The sequence below is a fragment of the Solanum verrucosum genome, unplaced genomic scaffold, assembly GCF_900185275.1.
Source record: "Solanum verrucosum unplaced genomic scaffold, falcon-dt-bn FXZP01000746.1, whole genome shotgun sequence".
NCBI lineage: Eukaryota > Viridiplantae > Streptophyta > Magnoliopsida > Solanales > Solanaceae > Solanum > Solanum verrucosum.
Window position 1 is genome coordinate 215,223 of NW_026020790.1, and position 17,457 is coordinate 232,679.

Genomic DNA, 17,457 nt, shown 5'->3' on the forward strand with positions numbered 1-17,457 from the left:
TATAACAGCACATTTTGTCATCTTTGTTGCCAATTCCGCGTCTAGTGCCGCATTTGCTGCTCGTGCGATTGCGGTGGCAAACTCCACTTCTATTCTCCTTTTTCTGGTTTCTTGGATCTCTTGTCTGAGCCGCTGTAATTTCATCCTCAAATCCTCCTCGGTTAGCTCTATGTCAATACCATTGCCTTTTTCCATCTTAGCAGCAATGTCACCTTTTTGAGATGATAGAGTAATATTTTAGGATTTGGTAGTTTAAATTTTATTTTTGGCTGAGAAACTCAAGACTCATGGAATTTTGGTCGGACATTTGGTAGTGACTTGTATTTGGTATTGTAGAGATTTTCGGAAAATTTTGAAAAGAGTAGGCTAAAATGTCCTCATTCAAAGCAACAATATCACGTAAACAGTTAAACACATAGACATATATCGCGCGTCCTAAACAAGTAGGGGGCCCTTTTATGCCAAGGGTAGGCCTAGCGTATTTGAAAGATGTATGTGTAGAATTGAACCATTTTGTTACCCCAAGTAAATTTCGCATATAAAATGATGTTCAAGAAGCGAAAATAAGCAAGGGAAGTAGGGAATAAAAAAAATCACAAAGGAAAGGCCCACGCAGGGGTCATTTGAAAAGAGTACCAAAATACAAGAAAGGCAAGCCACGCAGGGGCAAGTAACAATAAGTACATATAGAAAAACCCACGCAGGGGCGAAATCCGCTAAGACGCTCCCGATGGCCTAGCCTCTGATCTGCTCCTCTTGTTTTGTGCCATGAGATGCTGAAGCCTGTATTGAATCATTAGCAAGTATCCTTCGCTCCGGCGACCTTTCTCTTCCCAGTCTTCGAGACACATTTCGCTTTTCTTATCTCCAATCCACAAGTTAAGCTCTCTCAAATCACTTCTCAAGCTTTCTAATTCTTGAGTTACGCTCTCGAGGGCGTACTTATCCTTTCTTGCTTTCGGAGAAATTCCTCGTGCATTTCCTGGGCTTCTCTTTTTACCTCTCTTAGTTCTATCAAAGCTTTAGACTCTTTGTCCTCTACACTGCGGTAAATGTTCGGAACTGAGAAGGAGATACCCTGTATATTGCGCTTCAACCAAGCTTTGTAAGTTTCATCGTACCCCGCATTAAATCGGTCCGCGGCAATGGTGTCGTCTTTCATTCGCACTGCTCTTTTCCATTCTCTCAGCATCTCTGAAGCCTCAGGCACTCTATCATCCCCGATGTCGAACACATAGATGCGGTAGTATGCTTCTGGAGGTGTAGTTTGTCTTCTTCCAAACTGTCTCAAGACCCGGATGGGTGCATATGGGCGAATACCTCGAATACCTGGCAGAGGAAGCACAAGTTGTCTGTCGCCCCGTACTATGGCATCTTTTGAGATGAAACGGTCGAACATCCACTGGATGTTTTCTTCTCTCAACTCAGAAAAAATTTGAGCCCATCTTTCTCTGGTTCTTCTTTTTTCTAAGTCTGCCCAGAACAACATGTCATTCAAACTTTTAAGAGCGTTATGCTCATCGAGGGTATAAGTTCTTGAGTTCCGTGTCTCTTCACCAAGTGACTCATTATCCACCATTGAGAAGAAGGTTGCAACCCTGAAAGTAACGATGCCCTTCCTTGCATTTCCCCAAAGCACGGTACATGTCAGAAAGGATGATAGGTGCGATAGGATAATACTTTACTTGCCCTTGGTTCAGATGCCCGTGGAACAAAGTCTGCGCAAGCATTATCACTCGGTGTTGATACTGAGGCTCGGGCCGTGTGGGAAAACCATGGTGCCAATAGTGCGATGGTAAATGTCAAAGGTCTGATCTCTCCCATTCTTTGAAGGTACCCTGAACTCTTGGTTGTAATTCGCATAAAAGCTTGCATTCCCAACCTAGCATAGAGATCCATAAAAGAAATGTTAGGACCTTCTGCCCAGTGGGCGTAATCTTTTCTTAATCCAAGCCAATTTATGATATCCTCTAGAGTAGGCTTGTTAGGGATTAAGATGTTTTCCTGCTTTCTCACTCTTCTTTCAAGTCCTGTACCGACTGTGTCTATTCCGTCCCGAATTTCCTCAATTCTTGGGGTGATCTCCATGGTTCCAAATCGGAACACCATTTTTTCGTTGTCCCAATAGCCTGTGAGGACTTCAATCAGCTCGGGCCAACCAACCATGTTAATGAGTTCTGTTAAGGCCCCTACATATTTGTTGAGGTCTCTTTTGTGAAACGTATTGAGGTCATTGTACCACATTTTGAGCAGAACCGGGGCTTCACTACCATGTCGAATTTGGAAATCGATCCATACCTACAAAATAAAGCACGGTTAAGATTCCCTCCCCCCAAATAGGCAACAATCAGGTTCTACACATACATCTTTCAAATGTCAAACAATATGATATGTCGTTAGGTCGTGGACCTTGGACATGATTTTTGGTGGTTTTACTAATGTACTTAATACGCCTTGGGTATTAAGCCGTCTTAGGCTAATGCTTAGATTTGGATTTGGCTTCGCTCTACTCTAGGTTGACTAGAATTTGGTTGAGAAATGACGGTTACCCGAGTCGGACAAACAACGGGGTGAAGTCTAATAAACGACGTTGGATGACCACAAGCCAACTATTCGTTTATCACTTCCAAAAATTCAACTTGTGTTTTTTCTGAAGGACAGCCGTGGTAAGCCACGTAACCGCCTTTTTTCCTAATGCAATCTATTTGCCGTTTGGCAGAATCGGGTGCCATGAATGCCACTATTCAATATAACTGAGAAATAAAACAAATAGACAGTTTAAAACACATAGCCAAATAAATTAATCTTAAGGTTAGAACCATTCAAGTCCCCAGCAGAGTCGCCATTCTGTTTTATTTAAAAGATATATTTGGACTGGTTTAAGAGTCGCCACTTAATTTTTAAGAAAAATCAAGAAAAAACTATTGTTTTCAAAAGATTAAAACAGTAAATCTATTGAAAACTATAAAGGGGGTTCGAGGTTCCTATTAATATTCTAGGAAGGTTTTTAAGGCACCTAGAATATCCGCTAATGCGGTTATCCGACAACTAATTTATTTGGCTAAAATGACTTAACTTAGATCGAATTGCAAAATTAGGCTATTTTACAGTTGAAACTTATTTCAAAAGGGGAAAGGGGGAATATTGGGATACTATCTAAGTTAAACATTTTAATAGGTTATGTTTTAATATTATAGGAAGCGGGCGTATTTAGTCAAATTTTTAGAAAATTAGTTCAGAATGGCTATCTTTCGGGGAATTAAATTGTGGTGACCTTAAAACTAATAACACATATTGACAAATAACCACATATGAAGTAATAAAGTATAGAGAGAAATTTGGGGCCCAAGTCTGGTTTTCTGTCCGCCTGGGCCAGTACTTGGGCCTAATCTCGTTTTGGGCCAAAGGCCCAATTCTTGCCACCTTCGTACTTGTCCTAAATTCTAACAAAATAATTAATAAATAAAATGACGAAGGCTTAGGCCCAAAATTACAAAATACAAATTTGAATAAAGAGTGGGCCTTTTGGCCCAATTTTTTCAATTCTCCTCCGCTTTTGCATTTTTTCAACTCCGGGACATGCACGTCGATTTTCAATGGCCGGTTGACTCAAAATAAAATGAATTTGAGCCTTTATGGCTCTCCCAAAAATGCAGGAGGAGGAAGGAGTACACGAGGATTTGGAGGCAGATTTCATGCAAAACGATAAACAAGTAACAAGATTAGCATTTTTTGGGAAGGAAATGAAATGATAAAAAATAAAGTAAATAAATAAGTAAAATAACTCTAGACACTCATCATTAATAACGCAACAATCAAACAATAACTTAAAGGAAATTTAATGAAGACTTGTTATTAAAATCACTACTAGAAGGTTTAAAACAGAGAAGAAAGAAATTTAATTAGATGTAATATAAAAGAGATAGTGAACAAATATGCCATCTGCTAAATGTGACTATTGGATATTTATTTCAAAAAAAAAGCACAAGAATTGTTATAGCTAAGCCTACAATCGGTAGCTTAAGTATGAGGAAAGAAACATTCAAGTCATTTGTTTGGACTCTTAAAACACTATTATAATCAAGTATGGCAGGTAGGACTTGGTCAAAAAATAAATGAATATTATATTTACATAGGTGAGCTTTCTTAACAAATATAACAATAAGAAATGGCTCAAATTTTGCACAAGGGCTTTAGCCAATACCGACATTATCCGGACAGCTTTCTTATTACTGATCTTAACCTTTACAACACCAGATCAAACTATGTAGAAAAAGGAAAGGGACCAGTGATCACCGAAGCAAATAAAAACATAGCATCCTTAGCAATTATTGAGACATGCTGAAATTGAAGAAGAATAAAAGCAAAAGTATGGATGCACGTTCACAATTTTTATGTACTCCCAACTTATCGAAATTTGTTAAAAATAGACATGAGGCTCACGGAGATCTCAAATAGCAAAGAGGACAGATTTATTTATCCCAAAGAGGTAAACACATAAAATGAATGAACAAATGCAGACCATGACACATTTTTATGCCAACTCGTAACCGAAAAAAAAATAAAAAATAAAAATAAATAAATTACACGAACTTATTTAAGGCACGTCGAGCTAAACAAGATCAAGATTGTATACCATTTAGAGCCAAACAACAGAAACAAACAACACGTTCAAACTAGACCTGGATGACATCTAACAACACGAGACATATGGGGGAATGCACCAATAATGGACTGCTTGACGCTTTTCAAACAAACCCAACAAATGTGACATGAATATTAACACTAAAATGGATGTAAAATGAGTATGAACTAAACTCGACTACCTGATCCTATTCAAAACTATTACTTGAAAATCTACTAATTCATATTTGAAGGTAGCTAAATACCACTGTACAACTTTATTTGCATCTTCAAAATACATTAACAATAAGCATGGATCCTATTTCATCAAAAGAGAACAGAACAACAACATGACTAACCAATAACACAAGCTAAAGCTCGAGGCAAGCACCGTGACCACCAATTCAGACGACTACAAACGTAGAACAATTCAAAATATGTACTAAATCATCTTAAGAATAGAACCTGCGCTACTCATTTCAGAAAAGAAAATTAAATAATAATAATAATAATGATAATTTAATAAGGCAACTTAATCTTTAACATATCACGCGAGAGTATTTTGGCACGGATCAAAGCACAACTCATGGTCTAAAATTTATAAGGAACGAACTGAATAAGGGAGTTACATGTGATTTACCTCGTTATGGGCAGCGAACAGGAAACGGGAACAAGAAGGGAGACGAGCTCCACCACACAAAGACTCAAATTCGAGCAGCGATCAAGAAATCCGAGCAAAGTATCGAACTTGAACACCGAAACCGATTGCTTACTCTGACTCCTTGTGGTATATTCTGTATGTAATCTAGCTATTTCACTTAAGCTATTCTCTTTTCCTTGGTTAAAATTTTTCCCCCCACCCTTTTAACAGTAAAGAGGATGGGTATTTATAGGGGAGTTCCCAGGATGAAAATCGGATTGGAACAAAGGTAAAAAAAAATGGAATTCTCTTTCGGTTTCGAAATTCAAAATTCCAGAATAGGGGGCAGTTGGATTTGAACGAGATTTCACCCCAAATTCCACGAAATCCGGATGAAAAAATCAATGTGGACGGCTTAGATCGAACCCACCGCCCTTGTGCTCGACGTGGCGCCCATTCACGCGAGTCAAGGGTGATTTTTTGCAGCTGCTGCAGGAAGTAATTGCAGGTTCTGCTGCACTGTTGATGAAGACATTAACAGCTTTCCGTCTATTTTGACGCGTGAAGGAGAAGAAATAACGTATGGGTCGTCTGGCGTTGCGTGTGTTGCTGCTGCTGTGAGCTACGTTGCTGCTATACACAGCTACTGCTGCTTTGACGTTTTGGTCTTTGCTGAAGAAGAAGGAGAACACAGGTGGGGTCGGTTTGGTTTGTTTGCTGTATTGCATGTATGAATATTTTGAATTGTATGTATTGCTGTTGTTATTACGGCTGGCCTCCTTTTTTTAATTGTTATTATTATTATTATTATTATTATTATTGTTAGAAGAATCAAGAATGAGTTTGTTGGAATTATATTGGTATTGTATTGTTGCTGTACGTAGTTGCTTGCTGAGGGAATTGGGTTGGTTTTTTTATTTTTTATTTTTATTTATTTATTTTTTGAATTGGAAATGGGCTGCCCAAAATTGGCCTTCAACTAGTAATAAAACGAATTAATATAATTAGACTATCGAGCTTCTCAATTTTAATGAAATAAAATAATTAATTTAATTATAAACTAACTAATTCAATTACAAAACCAATTAGCTAGAAATTATAACTATAACTTAAAGTAAATTAATAGAGTATTTAACTACGATGTAAAATCTTTTATGATGATTTTTCAAATATTTATAAAATAACGTGATTTGCTAAGATATACATATTTATTAAAAAAAAAAAATAATAAAAAATATATATATATATATAAAATTACTTTAAACATAGCTTGGAAGTATTTAGAATTTCATAAAAACTCATTAATTCAAAATTATAACCATCCCTAATATTTAAAATACAAAATATTTTTTGAGACGATTTTCGAATAATCATAAAATATACTAATTATATATAATTATGTAAAACATATATATCATCTAAGATTTATGAAAAGTGACAAACTATTTAAAAATCTTGCAAACTATATTATTATTTTTATTTATTTATTTTCATTATTATTTTATTTTTAAATTTTTTATAAAACTAATAATTTTAAATCGTTTGAAATTGGAGAAGCTCGAAATGATTAATTTATATTGTGGAGGGTCAAAATTGGGTGTCAACATTTACTCCGTCAGATTTTTTACTTTATGCCATCGAATTATTTTGAATAAAATATAACCTAAAACATTACTCAGAAATACGTTTATATTAGTTTTGTAAAATTTAAAAAAATTGTATTATTTTGGTGAATTGATTTTAATAATGACTTATTTAGAGCATACTCAAATAAAACATTGGCTCTGATACTAGTTTGTTGGAAAAACACGGACAAACACAAAAATATCTATGGTCAAAATAATGAAACTAAAATGGAAAAATAATGACACCAAGAATTTTACGTGAAAACCCTTTTAAATAAGGGAAAAACCACGGGCCAAAAGGGGCTACTGATATCACTATAGCAAAGATTTTTACACTGTTTAATCACGAATACAATACTCAAAGTGACTACTACACTTAAAAGGAATAACACTCTTTTGATTTCCACCTTACTAAAATATCGCTCACACTCCATTTTTTTCTTCACAAATTATTTTTCTTGTATAGTCTATGAAATATCTCACTTTGCTCGCAAATTTTTATTTTTTTTCTCTATCTTGGTGTATATTATAAATGAGCTAATGAACTCCTTTTATTGAAGACATTTACAACTAATGATGTCACCAATGACATCATGAAAATACTAAAGTTTCAAACTTTGCAACTACATAGTTATCTTGGTAAGATTTAGTTGGTATGTAGTTGTACCAAAGTGAGACTTTAATAAAATGGGGCTGGAACCCGACACCAAGCAAACTACTTTCTCCGTTTTAATTAACATCACGAGATTCTGAAGGTGGCTCTGCTTCGTTTTCATTGTACTGTTTTTTTATATTCATCTAAGTTACCTCATTCTTTTAGCAAAATGAAAAAAAAAAACCTTCCAACTGTGCAAAAGCTTCAAATGTCTCTCAAATTCTTCAAACCCCTTTTTGATTCTTTCACATGGCCCCTTCAAGAACTCAATGTTTAGCAAACACACACACACACACAAAGTGATTAGGGCATCATGTGGAAATTTACAATTGCATATCATATGATTGATAAATCAGACGACAAATAAAAGTATACTAAAACATATTATTAATATAGTTTGATCAAGCGACCTACATATTAGATAACTAATATAATATTGAACAAAAAAACATAAATATATTTAGGTGAAAATCTCCCCATAAACAAGACTTTCTAAACGACTACATTGTGGATTCTATTGTGTTCGTTGTTATGAGAATAGGGATCTTCAATTTATAGATCTCCAAACTTTTCCTCTAAGGAAAGAATAAACCAAATATAGAAGAAAAATATATTTTTCTTTCATAAAAAGTAAAACATTTATATTAATGTTTTATTTTTTATTTTAGGAAAAAATAAACTTCAAATAAGGTAAAAAAATCAGGGAAAAACCCTAACATATCTCCCCTTTTGGTTGGGTTTTCTTTACAAAATTTGATCAACCTTCTTCACATGCATGATAATCTTTGTTTTTCACAGTCTTCATCACTGTTGCTTTTCATTGTTAAAAATAAGGTTTAAAATATATGCGTTAAAAATGGTTTTAAAATATTTCATTTTTATTTTTAAAAATTACATTAACATGAATGTTGAAAATTGGTTGAAACTACTTCTCCACATGTAGCTTGACAAAAATCTTCATTATCATCAAATTTGTTGCAAATCGATATAAAATCACTTAAATCTTTCTTCAATCCTGTTGAACCATTGAACCATGTGCTCTGATACCACTTGTTTACTTCGAAAGTGATTAGGGCGTTATGCGGAAGCTTACATTTATATATCATATGGTTGCTAAATAAGAGAGTTCGGAGCTTAAAGGGCAAAATTGACAACCTTTTTTTTTTTTCAGAAAATCGCTACGCGCGTAGCATTTTTGCAATTTTTTTTTAAAAAAAAAAATTAAAATCGCTGCTATGGCAGCGTTTTTATAAGAAAAAAAATTGTTTTTTTAAATCGCTGCTGCAAGCGTTATTATAAATTTTGTGAAAATTTTTATTTTTATTTTTAGAAATACAGTGATTTTGGTGGAACTTTTTTTTTAAAAAAAAAAAAATCGCTGCCAAGGCAGCGATTTTGGTAGAATATTTTTTTCTTTTGATTTCTTTTTAATATTATAATATATCATTTTTAAATACTTGTTGACATGGATTTAATCTGTCTTGTTGAATTATAAATATATTGATTAAACTAATTTTTCAAGTGAGTTAAAAAGTAAAAAGGTAATTTAATATTTTGTAAGTACACTACATTTATATTATAAATATATAATTGATTTGACATAACTTAAAAAGTATTAATTTGACATAACTTAAAGGAAAAAAAACTTCCAACAAATGTTGAAAATAAAGAGGAGAATCTCGATTTCCAAAAAAATTAAATAAACTTATTTTTATAAAAACGCTGTCATTGCAGAAATTTTAATTTATTTTTTTTAAAAAAAAATCGTAAAAATGCTACACAGGCAGCAATTTTCTTAATTTTTTTTTTTTGATGTTGACTAGTTGATAGAAATTTCAAAGAAAAAAAAATTCTATCAAAATCTCTGCCTAATAGTTCCACCAAAATTGCTGTCAAGACAGGATTTCCAAAAAAAAATAAAATATTCCACAAAATTTATAATAACGCTGCAACAACAACGATTTAAGAAAAAAAAAACATTAACGGAAATTTCTGCCTAGGCAGCGATTTCCGAAAAAAATAATTTGTTCTTATAAAAACGCTGCTGAAAAAAATCGCAAAAATGCTGCATGGGATTTTCTTTTAAAAAAAAAAAGTTGGACAAAATTGTTGACAGGACATTGATTTTGATCTGTTAACGGCGTCAAACAAAATCGCTACATCAGTAGTGATTTTGCCCTTTTGGTTAAAAAAAAAATTGATGTGCCCTTTTGAAATTTTTGTCAATTTTTTTTGCCCTTTAGGCTCCGGACTCATAAATCAGACGGCAAATAAAAGTATACTAAAACATATTATTAATATAGTTTGGTCAAGCGACCTACATATTATAACACTAATATAATATTTAAAAAAACATAAATATGTTTAGGATAAAATCTCTCCATAAACAAGACTTTCTATACATTGTGGATTATATTGTGTTCGTTGTTATGAGAATATGGATTTTCAATTTATAGATCTCCAACTTTTTCCTCTAAGGAAAGAATAAACCAATTATGGAAGAAAAATATATTTTCCTTTCATGAAAAGTAAAAATATTTATGGTAATATTTTATTTTTTCTTTTTATAAAAAATAAACTTCAAATAAGGTAAGAAAATCAGAAAAAAAACTCTAACATTTTTTAACTCCACAAATGATTTTAGAATTTTGATTTTTGAATATTTGACAACAGAGGTGTAATGTCTATAGCTACATCTTCCATCTTTATTTATGCATATCAAACAGTTCATCAGAAATGATACCGTGTACCCATAGATATTCAACAGATTTCATGCTTATTTCAATATCTAGGAGTGGATTCCCTAGCTACAAATTCATTGGATTGTGGGTGTGTTTGGTACGAAGGAAAATGCTTTTTAATTTTTCTATGTTTGGTTGGCTTGTATGTTTTTTGGAAAATGTTTTCTAAATCAACTCATTTTCCTCAAATTTAAGAAAAATGATTTCTCTTCAAAACTTAAGAAAAACATTTTCCAAACTTTATTTCATCCTTCAATATTTGTTTTCTTACCGTACCCCATACCCGACCCTCCCCATCCAAAAAAAAAATTAAAATTTTCTTATTTTTGAATTTCAAATATATTTTGACCCCTATCACTAAACCCAACCCCCTGCCCTAAACAAACAAACAAACAATAAAAAATTTAAAAAATATTTTTGAAAAATATTTCAAATTTTAAGATTTTTTTTACCTCACCAAACCCCTACCACCCTTACCCTCCTCCCATACCCCATAAAAAAAAATTGGAAAAATATTTCAAATTTTTAAAATTTTATTTTTTACTCCACCCCATACCTTGACCCCCCCCCCTATCATATAAAAAATTGAAAAGTATTTCAATTTTTTTTAAAAATCATTTTTACGTTTATCAGGGTCTTGTCCTAGTTTGGATGTCAAGGTTGGGTCTTAGTTCAATTATTGTGATTGATTTTCTGATCAGAAATTATTTTCCTAACGAGTATTTTCTAGTTTCAAACCAAAAATAAAAGATATTTTATGGAAAATATTCTTCATTCACCAACCAAACATTAAAAAATATTTTTTACTCACCAACCAAACATGAGAAAATAAGTTAGAAATTCACTTGTTTTCCAAGGAAACATTTTCCTTCATACCAAACACACCCTAAGATCAATTATAATTCTTAGCATTTCTCTTGAAATTTGAAATTTTATTCTCAAATTTCACATATCTTTCAATTTCTGTTTTTAATCTTTATAATTTCGCCTCTACAATATTTTTCTTATTTATTCAAGTAACCCGATTCTTATCAATATTATACTACACAAATAAGGTAAAATTATGTTTTACATATATATATATGGTGTTAACTATTGGGTTTTCTTGGTCAGTAAAGAAGATGAAGATGAATCCAATGAAAGAAACAATTTTTTTTGGTGAAAATTGAATGATGAACAACATGCCAAACAAATTTTTTTCTTTTCCACATTTCTTATACTACCAAACAAACTTACTTTCTCCATTTCAATTAACATCACGAGATTCAAGAGGTGACTCTGCTTCGTTTTCATCGTACTGCTCTTTTTATATTCATCTAAATTATCTTATTCTTTTAACAAAAAAAATATTTTTAGCAGTGCAAAAACTTGAGATGGCTCTCAAATTCTTCAAACCCCTTTTTGATTCTTTCACATGGCGTCTTCAAGAACTCAATATTGAGCAAAAAAAGTGTATTTTTCTCGTGTTTTCTTGGTTCTTTATTTTTACTATGGTTCGTTTGGTGTTTCATTAGTTACGCAAACAAGGGATTGCCACCGGGGCCTAAAGCTTTGCCCTTGATAGGCAATCTACATACGCTCGATCCTGAACTTCACACCTATTTTGCATCTCTTTCCCAAACTTATATGGCCCCATTTGTAGACTCTGGCTTGGTAAAAAACTTGGGATTATTATTACTTCGCATGCATTAGCTCGCGAGGTTCTTAAGGATAAAGATATCATTTTTGCTAACAAAGATGTCCCCGCTGCTGGAAGAGAAAATTCATATGGTGGCAATGACATACTTTGGAATCCTTATACACCGAAATGGAGAATGTTGAGGAAGGTTTGTGTTCGCGATATGCTTAATTGTTCTGCTTTAGATTCTGCTTATTCACTAAGGAGAAGGGAGCTTAGACAATCGATCAATTACTTGTATAGTCAGAAGGGTTTACCCGTGAACGTTGGTGAACAGAATTTCTTAAATGTGCTTAATGTGATTACAAGCATGTTATGGGGTGGCACAGTGAAGGGTGAAGAAAGAGCTAGTGTTGGAGCTGAGTTTAGGCATGTTGTGACTGAGATGGCTGAGCTGGTTAGTATTCCTAATATTTCCGATTTTTACCCGGGCTTGGCTTGCTTTGATTTCCAGGGTGTTGTAAAGAAGATGAAGGTGTTGGTAAAGAGATTTGATAAGATATTTGATAACATGATTGATCAAAGACAAAAATTGGATAGAAATGGTGTTGGCCAAGAAAGCAAAGACGTTTTGCAAGTTTTGCTCAAGTTGAAAGATGAAGCAGATGCTAAAATGCCTCTGACCATGATTGAACTCAAAGCCTTACTTATGGTATGTTTATCAATTTTGCATTTTATGAAATTTGTTTTTTCCAAATGAACCAAAAAGACTGAACCTTGAACTGGACTCAAAGCCTTACTTATGGTATGTTCTACAATTAAAAAGTTGATGTACATGATAATAACTTCACAAATACTATGGACAGGATATGATTGTCGGTGGAACTGGCTCAACCGCCAGCACAGTTGAGTTTGTCATTGCTGAAATTATGCACAAACCTGATGTCCTGAGGAAACTACAACTAGAACTAGATATAGTGGTGGGAAAAGATAATATTGTGGAAGAGTCTCATATTCAGCAATTACCATATCTCTATGCGGTGATGAAAGAAGTGTTGCGCATACATCCAGCTATTCCACTATTGGCGCCACATTGTCCTAGTGAAACATGTACTGTGGGAGGATACGTTGTTCCTAAAGGATCTTGTGTTTTCATAAACGTTTGGGCTATATAGAGAGATGCTTCTATTTGGAAAAATCCAATAGAGTTCCGTCCAGAGAGATTTTTGGACAATAATGGGATTATAGTGGAAATGATTTGAACTATTTCCCATTTGGTTCTGGCAGAAGAATATGTGCGGGGATTGCCATGGCAGAGAGGATGTTCATGTATTCATTGGCTTTGCTCATTCATTCTTTCGATTGGAAATTGCTCGAAGGAGAGACATTAGACCTTACAGAGAAGTTTGGCAATGCTTTGAAGAAGAAAATGCCTCTAGTGGCTATACCTATTCCAAGATTGTCTAATCCAACACTGTATGAGTCGTGTTCTATATGACGATTTAGTATTTTATATGATGAATTATGGAAATGGGTTCCATTTGAAATTGATTCAAAGCTTTCTATGCAGCAAAAGGAACCATTATCTTCTCTCTTGGTGAAAGTTCTCTTAAAAAACCATTGTTATGTGCTAATGTCTTTCAAAGAAAAATACTAATGAGCATTGAATAATTCTCCTAAGTTTCCTATTTATAGATAATGAGTGATGTTTTTCTTCTAACTAGTTCTCGAACACGTGCGTTGCACGTATATTTCACGCTAAGTAATATTTTAAAAAAAATATTAGATTAAAAGTGCAATGAGTTATATGAATTTTGAAAGGGAAGATTACCTTTTGTCTGATTTAAACTTTTGAGTCATTTCATCTTTGAATTTAACATAGATAATTAGTAAAATTGTATATATATAATATCAAATGTAACATGACAAGCTATTAAAATCAATGTGTTTCATGCATTGCAACACCACATTAGACAAATAACTTCAAATTTTGGATTAAACCTCTAAAGTATATAATCTCATGTATAACATTTTTTTTCTATAGTAATCCATGCAATTACATATTAAAGTGTAACACAAATTAAAGATTAACAACATAAAGACTACAATTTTTACTAATTAATCAACATCAGCTGGGAGGTAAACTACCATGAAATGGTTCTTTGACAAGAACTGGTTCACTTATTGCTGCCTCAAATCTGCAATCGGCTAAAAAAAATCTCTAGCTTTCAATTACATGATATAATTTGCATAATAGTACACTTGCCTAAATTACTGTGCAAATCAATTGGAACTGCAGCCTATAAAATGTTGTGTATTATATAAAACTTAATAGAGTACATGAAAAGTTTTCTAACGGATGAAAATTAAAAGAATAACAAATTTAAAATTAATGGGACAAGTGCATATAATTATATAGTAAAAGATAAACTACACTAAGGGCTTGACAGATTCATGCACTTCACATTAATGTCTCATAATTTATTGATTTATTATTAAAAGGTAAATGTATTATTTGATTGATAGTATAAAAATATTCTGAAAAAGTAGTATGTAGATAGGGGTAAAAATATTCGTAAGAAGGTGACTTAAATGTATATATTCATGAAATAGTGGCAAAACGAACCAACAATACATTTTGTAATAATTTAAATTTAATTATTCATATAATTTTGCCTTTTTATAGATGTTTTCTGATGTGCATTCCTTGAACTTTTTTTATTCATATATTTATTATTCCTAGTTAATAATTAATCTACATTTAATTACTCAATGCAGCTCTTCCAATTCTTCTATTTATTTAGCAACGAAGAGACTTATTGCGTAAATTCAAAAGGGTCATTTTGATTTAATTCAATGCATGTTAAAGTAGAATACCAAGACATTAAATTGGTATAAAAAATTGAAAAATAAGTTAAGGAAGTTGAAACGAAACCAAAATATTGAATAGAGGACAATTTTAGGAAGATGAAAAAGCAAGCAATCCCAAGACATTGAATATAGACTGCTGTAATTGTGTGATAATTAAAATATTACTCCTATGTAATTAGAATAGATATTTATTTATTACATTAGGCTGCTGTAGCAATTTAAATATTATTTTTATTTATTAAATACTTTTATTTAGTAAAAGGGTAAAAGAGTAATTTAACTTTGAAAATTGAGCCTCCCACTTATAATAATATATGATATGATTATGACCAAAATAACGAAGTATCATGCGGAAGCTAACATAGAAAACCAGGAAGACCATGAGTAAGAAGATAAATGAGAAATATGTCAAAAGAGACATAAATATTTAACAAGGTTCAGTCAATTGACCTAATCCACAAAAAGATGTGAGCAATCCACTATATAAATAAAGATACAAAATATCGAGACAAATAACCTCACAAAATTAACTCAACTTAAAAAGAGGCTTACACAAGTGATAATGTACCACTTGTGTCTCACAAATTCTCCCTTTAAACAAAACTCTCAAAGCTGTTAGGACTACATTGTGGATGCCACCAAGTTAGAAGGAATGAGCCTCTTTTTACAGAACTAGTTTTGGGACGTGCTTGGCTCGTTTATTCCAAAAACTTAATCTAACATATTGTCAATGATAAATTTGATACAATATATTATGACTTTCTTTGCGCTATGAACTAAAAATGAAAACATACAAAAAAAAACTAAGTTATAGAGTCCTTTTAGGGCCCGTTTGGATTGGCTTAAAAAAGTAGTTTTTAAGTCAAAAATAAAAAGTCAAATTGAAATGACTTTTAAGTCAAAAAAGAAAAAGTAGGAGGATACCTACTTTTGGTTTTTGACTTATTTTAAGTCATTCTTGACCTTGCCAAACACCTCTCAACTTATTCTAAGTCATTTTTTATTTATTTCAAGTTATAACTTTCACATATAGCAAACATAAAAATCAGATTTGTATGTTATAGCTATAGCTTGCATAATTGCGCTACATAACAAATTTTATGTTTGCTATGGAGCTTTTGATTTGTATAATTCGCTAGAAACATGCAGTTTTATAAAATTGTTCAGTTTTGTATAAATTCATTTATATATTGTAATTTGTATAATAAAATATGTATTTGTATAATTATAAGTGTATAGGACAAAAATATATGTATTTATATTTGTATATACACTTTTCTCTAGCTTTATACAAACACAAACACATTTTATACATTTTATACCGAAATGTATAAAATAGCTAATTGTATACCGAAAATGGCTAATTGTATACCGAAAATGGCTAATTGTATACCGAATCAGATGACAAAAAAATGGGATGTTTGCTGCGAATTACAATTAAAATAAACTATGGCTATAACATTTAATTTAAATTAATAGTTTGTTATTTCATACAATTTTCCCTTTTTAATATTTGTCAAACACTTCCAGAAGTCAAAAACTAACTTAAAAGTAGGTTTGACCAACTTTTAAATCAATCCTAACACCCTCTAAGGGTGTGTTTGGTATGAAGGAAAAATATTTTCCGAAAAATGTTTTCCAATTTTCCCATGTTTGGTTGGGTTAAATGTTTTGGAAAATGTTTTTCAAATCAACTCATTTTCCTCAAATTGAAGGAAAATGACTTCCCTTCAAAACTTAAGAAAAACATTTTCCAAAACTCTCTTCCAACTTCAAATAGCCCTCCCAACCCCACCACCCCCACCCCAAAAAAAAAATAATCTAAAGCTTGTTTTTAAAAAATGTTTTTAACTTTAATTTTTTATCCCACCTTCACCCCTACCCCCATCTCCCTACAACCCCCTCCCCCATCCCCTAAAAAAAATTTAAGTTTGTTTTTAAAAAATATTTTCAACTTCAAAATTTCATCTTTTCACCCCTACCCTCGACCCCCCACCCCCCAAAAAAATTTTAGTTTGTTTTTAGAAAATATTTTCAACTTCAAAATTTCATTTTTTCACCCCTACCCTCGACCCCCCCCCCACCCACCCACTCCCCCTACCAGCCCCCCACCCCCAAAAAAAAATCTTAAGTTTGTTTTTTAAAAATATTTTCGACTTCAAAATTTCATTCTTTCACCCCTATTCTCGACCCCCCCACCCACCCCACCAAAAAAAAATTCAGTTTGTTTTTAAAAAATATTTTCAACTTCAAAATTTCATTTTTTCACCCCTACCCTCGAACCCCCCCCCCCCCCCCCCCCATCCCCCAAAAAATAATTTTAAGTTTGTTTTTAAAAAATATTTTCAACTTTAAAATTTCATTTTTTCACCCCTAGCCCCCCAGCCCCCAAAAATAATTTAATTTTTGTTTTTAAAAAATATTTCAACTTCAAATTTTTAATTTTTCACCCCTACCCTCGATCCCCCCCCCCCACCCCAAAAAAAAAATTAAGTTTGTTTTTAAAAATATTTTCAATTTTAAAAATTATTTTCTACTCTAATAAAAATATAAGATATTTCTCAAAAACATTTTTCATTCATACACCAAACACTAAAAATCTTTTCCGGAAAATATTTTCTACTCACCAACCAAACATGAGAAAATAAGTCAAAAATCTACTTGTTTTCCAGGAAAACATTTTC

General features: G+C 32.5%; 1 protein-coding gene and 1 pseudogene across 1 annotated transcript in view; both read left to right on the forward strand.

The window, feature by feature from the left end:
* LOC125813113 (mitochondrial outer membrane protein porin of 36 kDa) overlaps positions 1–17,457 on the forward strand; it is a 244,050-nt gene that overhangs the window by 143,869 nt on the left and 82,724 nt on the right. The window lies entirely within an intron of this gene.
* LOC125813118 (flavonoid 3'-monooxygenase CYP75B137-like) lies at positions 3,636–13,400 on the forward strand (annotated as a pseudogene).